The following is a 15,825-nucleotide window of genomic DNA, read 5'->3' as shown; positions in this document are numbered from 1 at the left end:
CTTTGAGTTGTTTATGTCTTATATTTTAAAAGTGAATTAGGATAATTTGCCAACTACATGTAGCTAAAGTTTTCAACATAAAGTAGGGAGAAAGGATTATTTAATACAGGAGTTAAACATAATAAAGTATCAATTTAGAACCCACCAAACATGCCATATCCCAGAAATAAACTCCAGAGGGTTGAATATTGCAAATCAAATTATAGAAAAAGCAGCAGAAAACATAATATGTATTAGGTTTTTACAGGAGCGACCATTTCTGGCTTTAAAGCAAAAGAAGCAACTAGCAAGGAAAAAATGAACAAGTTTGAATATTCTAATTTAAAACTTCTATATAAAAGACTGGGACAATTCACAGTAAATTTGTGACACATAAATGGTTAACAACATGTTATAACTGGAATATATTGCTAACCCAAATGCAGAAGGAAAGGGCCAGGGCCATAGCAGATAACTCTGGAATTTAATAGCTGCCGTTTACTGAATATTTTTCCATGCCCATATAGATTTACAAAATCTGATTATACTGATTGTTTTTTATACAAAATGTTTTGTAACCAGCTTTTCTGATATAGTAGCACAGACTGTGTTATTAACTAGTCTTCTAAAACATAGTTTTAGAAGTACAGTCCTATTTTGCCTAACTATGTTTTCAATGCTGGATGTTAAGGTTATGGAAAACTAACTTAGGGTGACTTTTCCAGTATCTTTTCTCCTTATGAAGTCTTGATTAGAGTTATGGTTATGGACACCCCCTTGAATGAATCCATGATTTACAAAGAAGCACATTCAATACCGCTTTTATCAACAGTTTTATAGGTAGTATTTGCCACTAAAACCTGTTTTAACAAAACAGAAAATATCATTTGAGATCCCACACTTCTGACAACATGTCATCAGTTATCTTTAAAGGCCTGAGTAAAAGAGACATGTTAATTACAATTCCTGTGAGCATCTTAAGGATAGCAGTGACTCTAGTATTATATTAGGGCACTTTCTCAAGCATGTCTTTCCCTTATCTTGCTTTTATAGCAGAGGAAATAAAGGCACTAGAGACATATCTTTGAAGTCACACAACAAGTTAACAGCGGATAAACATTAGAACCGGCAGCTCCAGAATTCCCACTGTGTGTAATTAGCTCACTGCAGGCAGGAAATGACAGCACCGGGAATAAATGGCAGATGTGGTGTTTGGGGACCTGGAGGCTGGTGGGAATTCTCTGTGCTCATCTGAATGGTTAATTAAGTTAGTTCCTCTCAGGGGCTGTCACTCTCTGGAATGTGGAGGCCTCTCAGCCAGGTACCTTCTTCCTTAGGGTGTAAGGAAACATGATGGTCACCCTCTGGTGCTTTGATGGGCTGGCCTGGTGGAGGGGTTTGAGTGGGGCCTGAGTAATTTATTAGGCACTGCATTGTATTACTGAGGTTTTATGGAGTTTCTGAGTATGATTTTTGGCATTGGCTCCCAGAGGACTGCGATGTGTCTAAGGAGTGCATAGTTGGGAGTAAAAGGACAGGGACTACCTGGACTGTTTTGAAGTTCACCCTCCCTCCCTCTTGGGCAGCTCATGAAGTGTCTCTGCCTTCTTTTGTCTCCTTATGAGTGATAGATACTGAATTCATGGACTACCTCCTATTCTTAGACATCCAACAAAATCATTTTTTGGAAATGATGGAAATAGTAGGAAACAATGTGGTGTTTGAAAACTACTGTCAAAATACTTGCTAAGTGTGTGGTGAACTCTAGGGAGGGCAGAAGCAGTCTGCCAAGTTGATCCAAAGGCTGGTTCCATCAGATGCTCTAACAAGCTTGTTAGTCCTAGAATCATGATTATCTTAAATTTCATTGACCCCCTAGTAAGGACATGACTTAGCATTTAATCATCAGGGGTTGATTAGAGAGAAATGAATCTGTGCTCCTGCTTTAGAACTCTGAAAGAAGGTGGAATCTTGAGTTCACTTCCTCTTCTGCCCAATCTAGAATAAGCGTGGCATGCTTCCTGTGAGAGAACCCAAGCTAGACTCCAGTCACTTCCTGCTGCATCAAACCTGGTTACTCAAAGTGAGCCCGGTTGATTGGCAGCATCAGTACTACTTGAGAGCTTGTTAAAATGCAGATTATCAGGTTCTATTACCTGTGGGGGTCTTCTGTGTGTGCGTGTTCCAATACAACTTATTTATTTATTTATTTTTGAGGCAAGATCTCACTCTGTTGCCCAGGTTGGAGTGCAGTGGCACTATCTCTGCTCACTGCAGTCTCCACCTCCCAGGCTCAAGCAATCCTTTTTGCCTCAGCCTCCCAAGTAGCTGGGACTACAGGGGCGTGCCACTGTGCCTGACCCCTTTTTTTTTTTTTTTGTATTTTTCGTAGAGACTAGTTTTTGCTTTGTCACTCAGGCTGGTTTCTAACTCCGAGCTTAAGAGATCTGCCCACCTTGGCTTCCCAAAGTGTCTGGATTATGGGTCTGAGCTACCGCACTTGCCCCTCCTACAATTTTATTTACAAAAATAGGCTGTTAGTTCATGGGCTATATAGTTCACTGGCCCATGGTACAGATGGGGCAGTACCATTTTTGGCTACCCATTTGTGTCTTGTGTCTAGAGACACTATGTTCTATTAGCCATTATTTGTTTCCTTTTTAAAATAATTTAAACTTTTATTTCAGATTTAGGGGGTATATGTGCAAGTTTGTTACATGGGTATGTTGTGTGATGCTGAGGTTTGGGTTACAATTGATCTTGTCACCCAGATAGTGAGGATAGTACCCAATAGTTAGCTTTTCAACCTTTGCCCCCCTTCCTTCCACTCCCCTTTAGTAATCCCGTGTCTATTGTAGCTATCTTTACTTCCATGAGTACCCAATGTTTAGGTCTCACTTCTTTCTTTTCTTTTTTTTTTTTTTTGAGACGGAGTTTCGCTCTGTTGCCCAGGCTGGAGTGCAGTGGCCGGATCTCGGCTCACTGCAAGCTCCGCCTCCCGGGTTCACGCCATTCTCCTGCCTCAGCCTCCTGAGTAGCTGGGACTACAGGTGCCCGCCGCCATGCCCGGCTAATTTTTTGTATTTTTAGTAGAGACGGGGTTTCACCGTGTTAGCCAGGATGGTCTCGATCTCCTGGCCTCGTGATCTGCCCACCTCGGCCCCCGAAAGTGCTGGGATTACAGGCGTGAGCCACCGCGCCCGGCCTAGGTCTCTCTTCTAAGAGCGCATATGTGGTATTTGGTTTCCTGTTCCATGTTAATTTGCTTAGGACAATGGCTTCTAGCCACATGCATGTTCCTGCAGAGGACATGATTTCCTTATTTTTTATGGCTGCCTACCATTCCTGTCACCTGTATTTCAGCACACTCTCCAGGTGGTTCTTATGCCTGCTTCAGTTTGAGAAGCACTGGTACATAATATGTAAATGATTTATCTGGGAAAGGTGGCATGGTCAGTGGTGAATGCTTTTTCCTGATCATATTTTATATTTATACATTATGACCCTTAATAAACATTTTAATCTTTGAATGTTTTAATAATTTAAACATCCTTTAAAAAGTTGTTTTCCATTATAAATTAATACATACCATGAGAGCTTCAGAAAACACAGAAAAGTAAAAAGGAATTTACCCCTCTAGTATATTTATTGATAAGATTTGAAATATGTATATATATATTTCATATCTTTTCTGTATATACTTTTTTAAAACTTCCTTTTTTTTCTGATTGTGGACATTATATATTATCCTTGTAGGGCTATAAAGTGGTACTATGTAGTCTTTGCTTTTTTCCTTTGGTTTAAGGCAATTCTCTTAGATAATCTTTGTCTTGAAAGAAAAGTTTTTCTCTAATTTTTATTTAAATTTTATATAATTTAGGAAGATTCCTGGTATAATCATTAATGTCTCAAATAGTTGTTTTACAGTCTGAATGGAGAATTTATTATCTTCTTTGTGCAACAGAAAAATGTAATTGACTACTCACTGGTAGCATGTATTCTGTATTATATATGAATCTTCTTTGACCAAAACTTTCTAGAGGGTAGAAAAGCTTTTGCTTTGGAAGAAGGTGTGACCCCCCTCCTCTCAAACTGGCCTGATAGGAGGGGAGAAGGAAGGAGTGCTCTCAACAGAAAGTCCTGTTTTTCTAAGGTGAGTGGGGAACATCTCACCACTGTGAGGAGGGAGGTTTTTGTTTCTTGGGCTTCTTTGCTGAGACTGGAAAAATCTTTGCCCAAATCTCTGCTTTGTTAGGCAGTTTGAGAAGAAATCAGCATGTAATTTTTAACCTTTGTAGAATAACTGGCTTCTGTGTTTGAGGTAGGGCAGAAGTCTGGCCATGAGCCCCTTTACCATGCTTTGTTTTGGAACACATCATTGCTCTCAATAATGCAGAATGTATTATGTTAAGTGAAAAACTTGGTGCATTTCTTATGTCCACGAGTTAGACTCTTTCTCCAAGTCCAGTTGTTCCTAGAGTAATTGATACAACTTAGCACTGAGAGGAACACAGTTCAGAAACTGAAGTGGCAAACAAGTATTTCTGAATTTTCAAGCTTCATTTGCATCTTTCAGAGAACATTAGTAACACTTTTTTTTGTTTGTTAATATATTATTGTCACCCAGATGGCAGTTGGGTATACAGTCTCTATACTTTATACTTTTTGTAAATAAAAAATTACAAATTTTAAATAGCCAATGGTTGGTTACGTTTTCAGAAAACATGATTAGACTAATTCATTAGTGGTGGCTTCAAGATTTTACTTATTATTATAGCTCCAGAAAATTCACCTACCTTTTCTCCCTTCTTAAAAAACTAGGTTGGCGTGCATTTGACTTCATACTCTGAAGCAACATCCTGACAGTCAGCCACATCTACTTTGAGGAATATCATGTTAGAATACTTTTCAGAGAGGGAATGAAAGGCTTGATCATTTTGCAAGGCCCACACCATGTGGCTGAGAAGTCAACTACTCCAGGTTTATCACTTGCAGCCTCCAAGGCTTCCTGAAAAGCAAACTTCTGCTTAATTTGCTTCACCATTTTGGCTGCTGGGGTCTTCTAAGAAACATTTCTAAAAAGTATCTCCTTTGTCTCTTGTTCCACACTGTTCCACTTCTTCTTAAAACTCATTTTTACTTCCCTATCCATACCTTTCTGATGTTTCAACTGCTTTCCCCCAGCCCCCACCCTGAAGTTCTTTATTATGTAGCCTTTTTTTTTTTTTTTTTTCAGTTTTGGTATAACTTCTAACCAAGGAGAGCCAGAAAAGTGACCCAGCCACAGGAATTTGTCCATTTTGTGGGTGGGCTGGTGGGGGTGGCCTCTGGAGAACTTGATGGAGGCAGGATTATGACTGGTCATTAATAATCATAACTTTTTTATATTTTTAGTTTTTCTTATTACACAAAATATCCATGTAGCATAATAGCTAGTTTTTGTTACACAGGACATGCCTTGTAGTTGTGCTTTTTGCCTTGGCGACATAGACTGTGTGTACCTAGGAACAGTGGAATCACTGCAGTGGAATTGTTTATGAATGTTTCGTAATGGAAAACTGTTTATGTGATAAATGAAACTGGGTTGATTAGGATTGAATAGAATTGGAAGATAGCAGATCTTAAGGTACCACCCCAAACCCTGCTGTGTCACAGATTTTGGCTGATAGCATCTTATTTATGTTGAGAAGCTCGTTGGGCAGGAAGGATGTGTGGTCTGGATACTGCATGAGTCAGCTTGGCATTTAAATTTGCCAAAGACTTTGAAGCATTGCCACATTAAAAAAAAGTCCCTGTGGTAAATTTCAACATTCCCATCTCCTGTAACTCTGCATATTATTATTTTTAGCCAGTGTGACATCTTTCCACAGCATCACCGAGTGCCCAGTTGTCCATGGTGCTGAGCAGTGTCCACTACTGTGAGGCCTGGTTCCAGTCCTACAGAGGCTTACACTCAAAGCCATGAACAGTTTTCATTTTTATTAATAGAAACTTAAGAGTTTTCCCCAGGCAAATATGTTGGCTAGCTGTACAATTTTTTTTTTTTTTAATTGCAGGGTTGGGTGGTGTGTGTGTGTACTGTGTGTGTGTGAATCATTTTCTTGAAATACATAAATTCTTAGAAAAATAATGGCTGGAGAGTTGTGAGTAAATGAAAATTTGGTAAACAGGTGGCTTTTCTGTGATGAATAAAAATGCATATGTTTTGGAAGCAAGGTGCTATAGGGTCTTGCCCCCTGCTTCTCTTGGGGCCTATTCCTTCCATGTCTCCCAGTGAGCACGAGGCTTCACCACACTGGCTTCCTTAATGTTCCCCAACACGCCAGCCATGCTCTGCCACAGGACCTTAGCATTTCAATTTCCTCCCCCTGCAAGACTCTTCCCCACTAACCTACAAGGCTGGCTTTCTCACTTTCTTCAAATAGTGGCTTCTCCCTGAGGATGTTTTTGGCTACCCATCTGCAAGTTTATTCCTTCTGCTGGGGCTTCGGGATTTCATATTCTGCTTCTTAATTTTTCTTCTCTTTGGCACTTATTAATATCTAGCACACTATAAAATTTTAAGCTCTTTATTTTATTGATCTCCTTCCTCCCTCATATAACCTTCCTAATACTATGGTAATTGTAATTTTTGATGGTATTCCCAGTGCCTGGAAGAGTGCCTGGATCATCGCAAGTGCTCAATAAATAATGGCTGAATGGAAGGAGGGAAGGAAGAAAGGTTGTGAATGACTCTTGTTGGCTTCTATTCATCATAACTGACCTTCTCTATAATTAGACAACCCATTGGAAGCTAGCAATCAGCTTATTCACTATGTAGAACAGCCTGTGATTTTGAGGTGAATTTTGAGGTGCTCTGGCAGGCTTCTTGATTGATAATCATAGGAAGTAAACTTTCATTAGTATCTGGTGTATAGAGGCATGTTCTGTGAAACCAGTAAACACCTCTCTCTCTACATGATTCTACTATTTCATACATTTCCAAGAAGTCAACAGGTAGTAACAGATGCAGCCTGATTGATTTCTGGGAGGGTAATGACAGAGCATATTTGCCGTGGGATAGGTAAATGGAATCCTTGGCACTGAGATTCCATTATCTTTTGTCTACGGATAAAGGTGTATGACTTACTTATCATTTAATTCCACACCCGGCATTAGCAGGACTGATAGGTGAGGGGCTAGGAAGAGAGGGACTTGTGCGTGGCTTTGTAAATAGCGATAAAGCAATGGGAATGTAAAACGCAGCTTGGCAGGGTCTGCCTGGGATTTTGCTGAGTCCATAGCAATACTTAATTAACTGTGTAAACATTCTATTCAAGATAAGACTATAACAGTTGCCTTGGGGAAAATTCTTTCAGTCAATATTTGTTTGATCTTTTGTATAGTATTTTGGCTTTGCTGTTCATGCTATAGCAAAGCTCCTGTTATAAATGCCGTTTTCAGGGATTTGCTGTATTTGCATACCAGGTCAGTCCCGGGAGAGGTAAAGGATTGGAATCACTGTTTAAATAGAGGTTCTAAGGGTTTTCAAGCAAATCTTTAAAAGTTTAAATACTTTGTTTCAATCAGTTGTCAAATAATTATTGAAAACCTGGATTAAGTACTCTGGGAAATCTGAAAACATAGGATAAGATCTTTGCCTTCAGTTTGCTTATGCTCTAGCTATAGAAATAAGACTTGAATCAGTAGATATAATAGAAGGTCCATATACTAAATAATAACAATGGCTGTGATTTCCTGGACACTTAACAAGGACTGAGCACCATCCTGGTACTTTTCTAAGCATGAATTAACTCATTTAAGTCCCCCAGTAGCACAAAGAGGCACACGCTTTTGGTTAGTGTGAAGTTTTGCACAGAATAAACAATGTCATTTGGAGAAAGAGAAGACCGGGGAATCAAAGAGCCACGAAGGAAAACTTCAAGGACAAGGTCTCTCAGTCCAGATGTTAAAGATTGGGAGGCAAATGGCTTTTGCAATAGGAAGAAGAAAAAGGGCATAATGGCATTGGTTGTTTTGCCAGTAACATTCCTTTTCTCTCTTGAAAGTTGTTTTTCCCCCCTTTTTTTTGAGCTAGAGTCTTGCTTTGTCACCCAAGCTGGAGTACAGTGGTGCAATCTCATTTCACTACAACCTCTGCCTCCCAGGTTCACATGAGTCTCCTGCCTCAGCCTCCTGAGTAGTTGGGATTACAGGCACACACCACTACACTTGGCTAGTTTTTGTATTTTTGATAGAGACAGAGTTTTGCCATGTTGGCCAGGCTAGTCTTGAACTCCTGATCTCAAGTGATCTGCCCTCCTCAGTCTCCCTATGTTTTACCGTTTCTTGATTTTCAGCACACGTTCCTCTGGTGAAGAGGATAATAAACAAACACATAAGTAAACATACAGGAGGTCAATATAGTAAATGCTATGAAGGATAACACAGGAAAGGGAGAATGCTAGAGTGGTGAAGGAGGGGATTTGTTATTTTATTTGATTTTATTTTTTTGAGACACAGTTTCACTCTGTTGCCCAGGCTGAAGTGCAGTGGCATGATTTCAGCTCACTGCAGCCTCTGCCTCCCCGGTTTAAACAATTCTTGTGCCTCAGCCTCCCGACTAGCTGGGATTACAGGTGAGCACTACCATGCCTGGCTAATTTTTGTGTTTTTAATAGAGATGGGGTTTCACCACGTTGGCCAGGCTGGTCTCAAACTCCAGACCTCAAGTGATCTGCCCACCTCGGCCTCCCAAAGGGCTAGGATTACAGGTTTGAGCCACCGTGCCTGGCCTGGATCTGCAATTTTAAATAGGGTGATCAGGAAAGCCTGAGACATTTGAGTCAAGATGGAAGGAGGAGAGAGAAAATACTGTAAAGGTACTTATGGGGAGAGCCTTCTAGGCAGAAGGAACAGCAAGTGCAAAGGCCCTGCGATGGGAACTTAACCTCGTTTATTCAAGGAACACCAAGGAGGCCAGAGTGGCTAGAGAACAGTGAGCAGGGAGAATGGTAAGAGGTGATGTCTTCATGGGTAATGCGTGCCCAGTCACTGCTGGATTTAGTGATGATGATAATGGTGAGGTAGGCGGAGCTGTTGAGAGTTTTTCAGTGAGTGGAATGGCAGGCTAGCAGCTGTCACTGCTTTCTGCAACCCCATGCAGTTGTAGCTTCCCTTGCTTTTCACTGGCAGGCCCAGCCCCGTATATCTCTTGGTGTCTGACCCATTGTTGATGTGGGCAGAGGCACCCTGACAGCTTCACACCCATTAGCTGGCAGGTAGAAAACCAGCTGAAGCCCTGACTGAGAGAAGGCATGTGCCCTGAATGACACCCTTGCTTCCACCCTCATGGTGTTTTCTTGATCCGTGTTTCTGAGTTTCTTCTTTGATTTCCTGCTGTTACTGATATGCTGGCTGGGTCCTGGGATCTGCCTTGTTCTTGCTGTCCTCCTGTCCAAGCCCACTGCCATGATGCTGGGAGGCAGTGTTGGTTCTGGGCTGTGTCCTGCGACTGTTTGGGGCTCTGTGCTGAGCAGAATGTTAGGAAGATCTGCTGTGCTGCTGAAGCCTCCTTTTCTTCCACTCAGTGCTTTTGCTTATCATCCTACCACTGCTGTGTCTTCTTGGATGACAGACTTGGGGACCCAAGTGGGCACGGGGGCCTGCACTTCTATAAGTACCTGCTGGACCATCGCCAAACCTCTGCAAGCAGGGTGATGCTCTCAGGTTCCCTCCAGCCTGGATTTACCTGTCTCTGATCCTTTTCCTTTAGCCCATGTTGCTGATCCTCTGAGTTACAAGCAGAAGCTAAATGAGAGAGAGAGAGGACAGCAACCTCGGGTGAGGGCGTGGAGACCTAGACCAGGGTGACGGTCGTACGAAAGGAGAAGGAGGGCAGAAGTGATGGGTCTGGGGAAGGAAGCCTTGACAGACCATGCTCCATTGGCTTATGGAGACTCAATAGAAAATCAGAACCCATACAAGTATCTAAGGATCAGTATTAATCCAGAAGTTTCAAATGCAACGAGTGCTTTCAGAAGATCTTATAGCCAAGACATGACCAAATTACATAAAGAAGGGGTCTGCTGTGGAGCCCTGTGAGTGTCCAGGTGGGGTAGGTCAATGTGGGTTCAGTTCAGAGGCTCAAGTGAATGTTTACTCAAAGGGTTGACCACAGGGCCACTTTTGTGATGGCACATGTGCACACACACACACATGCATGCATGGATGCGTGCACGTGCACACACACACACGTGCTCTCTCACCTATTCTCTCCTTTTGTTTTTGATTTTAGTTGCAGTTATTTCTGTATAGATCTAAAACATCAACTTTAATGCCATTAATAGGAATAATTATATCATATAGGCCTGATTCTTCAACCTACAGAGTAGAGATTGTTCTTTGAGGTTTTCTCCTTGCTTCCAGCAACATGAACTTGACTTCTAAGGGCACGCACAGAGGCTTTTGGCAATCAGTTTGAATCAAGGTGTGCTGATGGGCCCTTCCAGCCTCAGAGGAGAGTAATTGGGGTGAAAAAATGTTATTATAATAAAAATATAATATTGCCATGATTCTAGAATGTAGCTAAATGCAGGGAGGTTCCCTCTTTGAAGAAAAATGTTAACTAAGTGATCTCTCCGGGCCTACCACTTACTTTCCTGGGAAACTGATTAATTTGAGTTAACATTTATTGAGCTCTCAGAATATCCTATGAAATGCTTTAAAATTTTAAAATACAATTTATTTTCTGAATAGGTAATTTACTCATATGGTTCAGCATTTAAAGGCGACAAAAGAATGTACAGGGAGAATCCCACTCCATTTTTCCTCCTTCAGGCAGCTAGTTTTTTTTCTGCAAGGCAACCCATATTAGCAGTATCATATGTATTTTGTTAATATACAATACAGTGTGCTCAATCAGTGTTAATAGTCTTAAAGAAAACAAGGTGCCTTTTCTCTTTTTAAGGACTTAGTATTTCATAAAACGCAGTGAGCCAATCAGTCATATAGAAATGTATTTTAGAAACTTTTACTATAAATCCAGTGAGTATATAATTCCTAGATGCTCCATAAACTTTATGCTTTTGATTTTTAAATTCAGAAATCTTCCTTCCCCTCTATTTCCCTCCCATTTTATAAATTGTTCTCAAATCTTTGGCACTCGCTGTTGCTTCCTTATGGGGCAGTGCCAGTGCTGATTGGATAAGTAGTAAACAAATATTATAGTAATAGAAAAATGTAGACATAGATAATCAAGTGTAGATTGACTGTTTCTATTTAGATGGGTCTATATGTTTATGGCTGTGGTTTTACATTGTGTTTTGTAGTGTGTATATTTTATTGAACACGTTTCTGACCAATTTAGACTTAATGTGTATGTTTGCATTAAATCTGTTCATGTGATGAAGTTAAATAGTTCATAGGATACTGAAACAAATAACAACCAACAAATCATGCTTTTAAACTGTTTAAAAGTTGTCAGACTTCTCTTGGAGAAAAGAAGAAAGAAAACTCATTAATTTTTTGTAAGTGAAGGAATAGAGGGCAGAAGTTAGAAGAACCTGTAACTAATGTGCATAGTTTGAATATGACCTGTGTTTGACTACAGGTTTGTGGAAAATCTTAACAAAAAGGAAAGTATAAAGTTGGTCATATGACAATCCTAGTTTTGTTTTTCTGTGGTACGTACCCAATAAATGCTTCTGATCACTAAATGTCATATATTCTGAAAAGCAGGTAAGATAAACAGATATGTAATCCATATAATTTTAAAAACAATGTTAGCAGAGTACTTTTCTGAATGTGTTCGGCAGTGTTGGTGGATGAGTGAAAACATGCAGAGACCAAAGCAAAGACAGAAAGCCTTAGAAACTATGGCCAGTGCTACGGCTGATGAGGCAGGAGGCTGACAGAGTTTAAGGTCAATTTAGGAGAGAAGGAGAGCCCGGAGAAGAATCCAGAGGAGTGGGAGAATGGGTTTTGAATATAGGAAAGTGAAATGTCAGGATTTAACACTGGAGTAACTTACTAGCTACCAGAGTAGCACTAGAGTAACTTACTAGCTTTCCTGCAGCCTGGGGAGGTGAGGGCTTTATTTCCTGGCATGCCTTATATAGCAGCCTGGATGGAATAGATTAACTTTGCAAATATGATCCCTTTGTATTTGGAAACCTTATTTTTATACATTTTGATTTTGTTTCTTAAAGAGAATGCAGCATATAATAAGAAGTGATAACTATAGTTTTAAAAAATTTCCTCAGGACTCAGAGAACAGCTCTTGGAAGTTTTCAGCCTAACTCTAGAAATCTATTCCAAGGGAATGGTTGACACACAGAAAAAGATTTGTCATAAAGATGTTCTTTGAAGTGTAATTCATAATAAAGAAAAATTGAAAGCGAGTTATTTGTCTAACAAGAAGGAAATAGATAAGGAAATGGTAGTGCTATGTCCATTTTACCAGTAAGATAATGTTTAGGATATGATTTAAGTTAGGTATGAGGCAGAATAAAATTCTGTGAAAAAAAGACGAGAAGGGAATGTTAATGGTGGTTGTGTATATGTGATGAAATTTAAAAAAAACTGTTCAGGATCTAATATATGGGCTATAATGTGGATATATTACCTTAAAAGGTAAAGGAAAAAAAATCATCACTAAAAAAGACCAAGAGTTGAAAGTAGATGGAAAACTTGGTTGCCTTAATTCAGTGGAGGTTGTTATGAATATTTTAAACCTCAGATGTTCAGGCATTTTTGTGAATTCCTTGGCTGTGTAGTGCTGAGGTTAAGATGTGCTGGGATTGGAGTTGGTTCTGTGAGGAGGAGGAGGAAACTCTTAGTAGGGAGAAGTGAAAACATTCCTAACCCAGTAGGTGCAGGGTTTGTAGCCCCACAGCCCCACATGCACTCCTGGTATTTGTAATTTGCAGGGATGACAAACTGTGCCTCAGGCCATAGCCGAACTGCTATCTGTTAGAATGCATGGCCATGGACGACTTGGTGACCAGTGGCCTGTAAAATGCCACAGAATGCCCTGGCAGCTAATTTTTAATTCCCAGGAAGCTGCTTGCAACTTTGCAAAGATAAGGCAAAAGATCAGACTGGGGACATGCCCAGAGCACAGGCCGCCCCCAGTCATGTCTTTGTAGAAAACTCTGGAGAGCGGTGAAACTTGCTTTCCTGCAGCCTGGGAAGGTGAGTGCTTTGTTTTCTGGCATACCTTAAATAACTGCCTGGACATGATTGATTAACTCTGCAAATATGATCCTTTTGTATTTGAAAACCTTATTTTTATACATTTCGATTTTTTTCTTAAAGACAATGTGGCATGTAATAAGATGTGAGAACTGTAACTATAGTTTAATTTCTTTTTGTAATTTCCCCAGGACTCTGCTGGAGCAGGACTTCAAAGTGTTTGTTTTCAGCCTGCTTTTAAAGTGATTTGAAGAGAGTGGCTTTGAAGGTTTCCATCCTTACTTTTTCATGTATAGTATCTTGTTTTTTAAAATTGGTGAGCTGAGCACATCCACATAAATACATACAATTATAATTGCCCCAATTTTAAGCTCACTTGTGCCACAGTGAAAACTCAACACCATTAGCACAGTGAGCCAGCTCTGATCCTCTGAAGTGCTGGGCATCTTTTTAATGGACAAATTGCAAATTTAATACTATAAAAACTGAAGTTAATCACACTGGCATCTATTCTTCCAATTTGTCATCTGGCTAAAAGTGATCTGATGTCATTCAGAAAGAAAGCAAGTTGGAATGGCCTCACGTCCTAATGGTGTAGCTTTGGGCTGAAGCTGAGTTGCCTCCTTGAAGCAACTGCTGCTGTTTCCTGGAGGGCAGACTTTGTTAAAGTGTCTGTTTCTGAACTGCTCAGAATCTTAGGATTCACTTGAGGAATGTGACAGTCAGCACTGTTAATTCACCTGCTAGGCTGAGGATGTCAGGTCACAGTGCCACATTGTCAGGGCAGGGGTCACAGTGCCACACTGTCAGGCCAGGGGAGGGTTCCTGAATGACTGAGGGAGTCCCACTGTGGCAGCAGAAGGAACGCCGCCATCACCTTGCACCTCTGCCTCCCTTCAGAAGGCGCCGTGATCTCTGCACAGAGGCCTGAACATTTCCTGCTATAATGGGGTCTTTATTTGTGTTTGCTTTTGCTTCCCTTCCCATTCATAAAATGTTCTGCACATATAGCATCTGAGTATTTTGGAGAGCATAATCTCTTCCTGTAAACCAGTGGCTTAAAACCTGGGGTTGCCAGCCAGGATAATGAGTACAGTCTCTAAAGTTACCTGGTCCTTTGGTGGTTAAATCAGTGACCTTGGTTTTCTCAAGCTATACCTTTGTCTCCTTCCATGGTTGCCACACAACACAAGCGGGAACACTCTTCCCATACAGTGTACCTAAGAGGAACTCATTTTAAAGATAGCTATGGAGGTCTGGCTCGTTTTAAAATTTGAAAGAACAAATAGAAATTTATAAGATTGTCATCACTGAATTTTCGCTTTAATGAGACTGACATTCTCCCTACTGTGCTAATGAGGCACCTAATTTCTACCTTTAAAGACCAACCTATATAGCCAGCATGGTGGCTCATGCCTGGAGTCCCAGCAGCTTCAGAAGCTGAGGTGGGAGGATCGCTCGAGCCCTGGAGTTTGAGACCAGCCTGGGTAGCATAGCAAGACCCTCATCTCTAAAATATTTATAAAAATCAGCAAGGCATGGTAGCTTGTGTCTGTAGTCCCAGATACTTGGGAGGCTGAGGCAGAGGATCACTTGAGCCCAGGGGTTTGAGGATGCAGTGAGCTATGATCATGCCAGTGCACTCCAGTCTGAGGCAACAGAGTGAGATCCTGTCTTTTTTTTTTTTTTTTTTTAAGGCAGACCTGCAAATATTACCATGGTGTGAGTTACCTCTGAAGTCTAGTTTGTGAGCTCAACTCTAAGCTCTGTGAGGGTGGGACTGGTGTCTGTTTTGTCCTCCAAGGGTCTAATTTCTTTTCTTTTCTTTTTTTTTTTTGAGACGGAGTCTCGCTCTGTCGCCTGGGCGGGAGTGCAGTGGCCGGATCTCAGCTCACTGCAAGCTCTGCCTCCCGGGTTTACGCCATTCTCCTGCCTCAGCCTCCCGAGTAGCTGGGACTACAGGCGCCCACCACCTCGCGCGGCTAGATTTTTTTGTATTTTTAGTAGAGACAGGGTTTCACTGTGTTAGCCAGGATGGTCTCGATCTCCTGACCTCGTGATCCACCCGTCTCGGCCTCCCAAAGTGCTGGGATTACAGGCTTGAGCCACCGCGCCCGGCCTAGGGTCTAATTTCAGTGCTTGGTGCTTGGTGCTTGGACTGTTCTAGCTAATACTAATACTAAGCTGTACTGTTCTAGCTAATACTAAATTGAATCCAAATATTACTATGTTTAATGTAATTTGGACTTTTGCCATAGCTGATCCATAATAACCAGAGATCAATTCATAAAACCCTAACATAAAATCTCACATTGATCACTTTTAGAGGTTCCTTTTTATTTTCTGTGGCTGCGTTTGAAATGGACACCGTTGTGCAAGGTTTTTGCTGGACTGCTGTTTTTGGAAGATAGTGTAGATTAATTCTGTATTAAAGTTCAGAAGTGATTCCGAACTACCAGCCTCCCTAGAAGTCTCATTACTTATTAAAATGCCATTTCTATTCATATTCTCTTTTTTTCTTGCCTCATTTTCAGTAACTACATTCTTTTTAGCAGATTCAGGCGTTTGAAGAGTAATTCGTTCTCGCAGTGGGAATTAGAATTACATGTCTATGGGGGAAGGTGTGCTGGTGTTGGCTTACATTTTTAGGGGTAGAAGGCATCTTCCGGGATG

At 40.9% G+C, this 15,825-nt stretch overlaps 1 protein-coding gene and 1 pseudogene across 6 annotated transcripts in view; one reads left to right on the top strand and one right to left on the bottom strand.

The window, feature by feature from the left end:
* Window positions 1-15,825, top strand: part of LYPD6B (LY6/PLAUR domain containing 6B) — a 211,450-nt gene that overhangs the window by 30,148 nt on the left and 165,477 nt on the right. The gene's annotated exons all lie outside the window — the stretch shown is intronic.
* LOC117095021 lies at window positions 4,708-5,023 on the bottom strand (annotated as a pseudogene).

This window comes from Trachypithecus francoisi, unplaced genomic scaffold (assembly GCF_009764315.1).
Source record: "Trachypithecus francoisi isolate TF-2019V2 unplaced genomic scaffold, Tfra_2.0 Lachesis_group13, whole genome shotgun sequence".
Classification (NCBI taxonomy): Eukaryota; Metazoa; Chordata; class Mammalia; order Primates; family Cercopithecidae; genus Trachypithecus; species Trachypithecus francoisi.
Note: the sequence above shows the minus strand (reverse complement) of the source record. Positions and strands in the feature narration are given on the sequence as shown.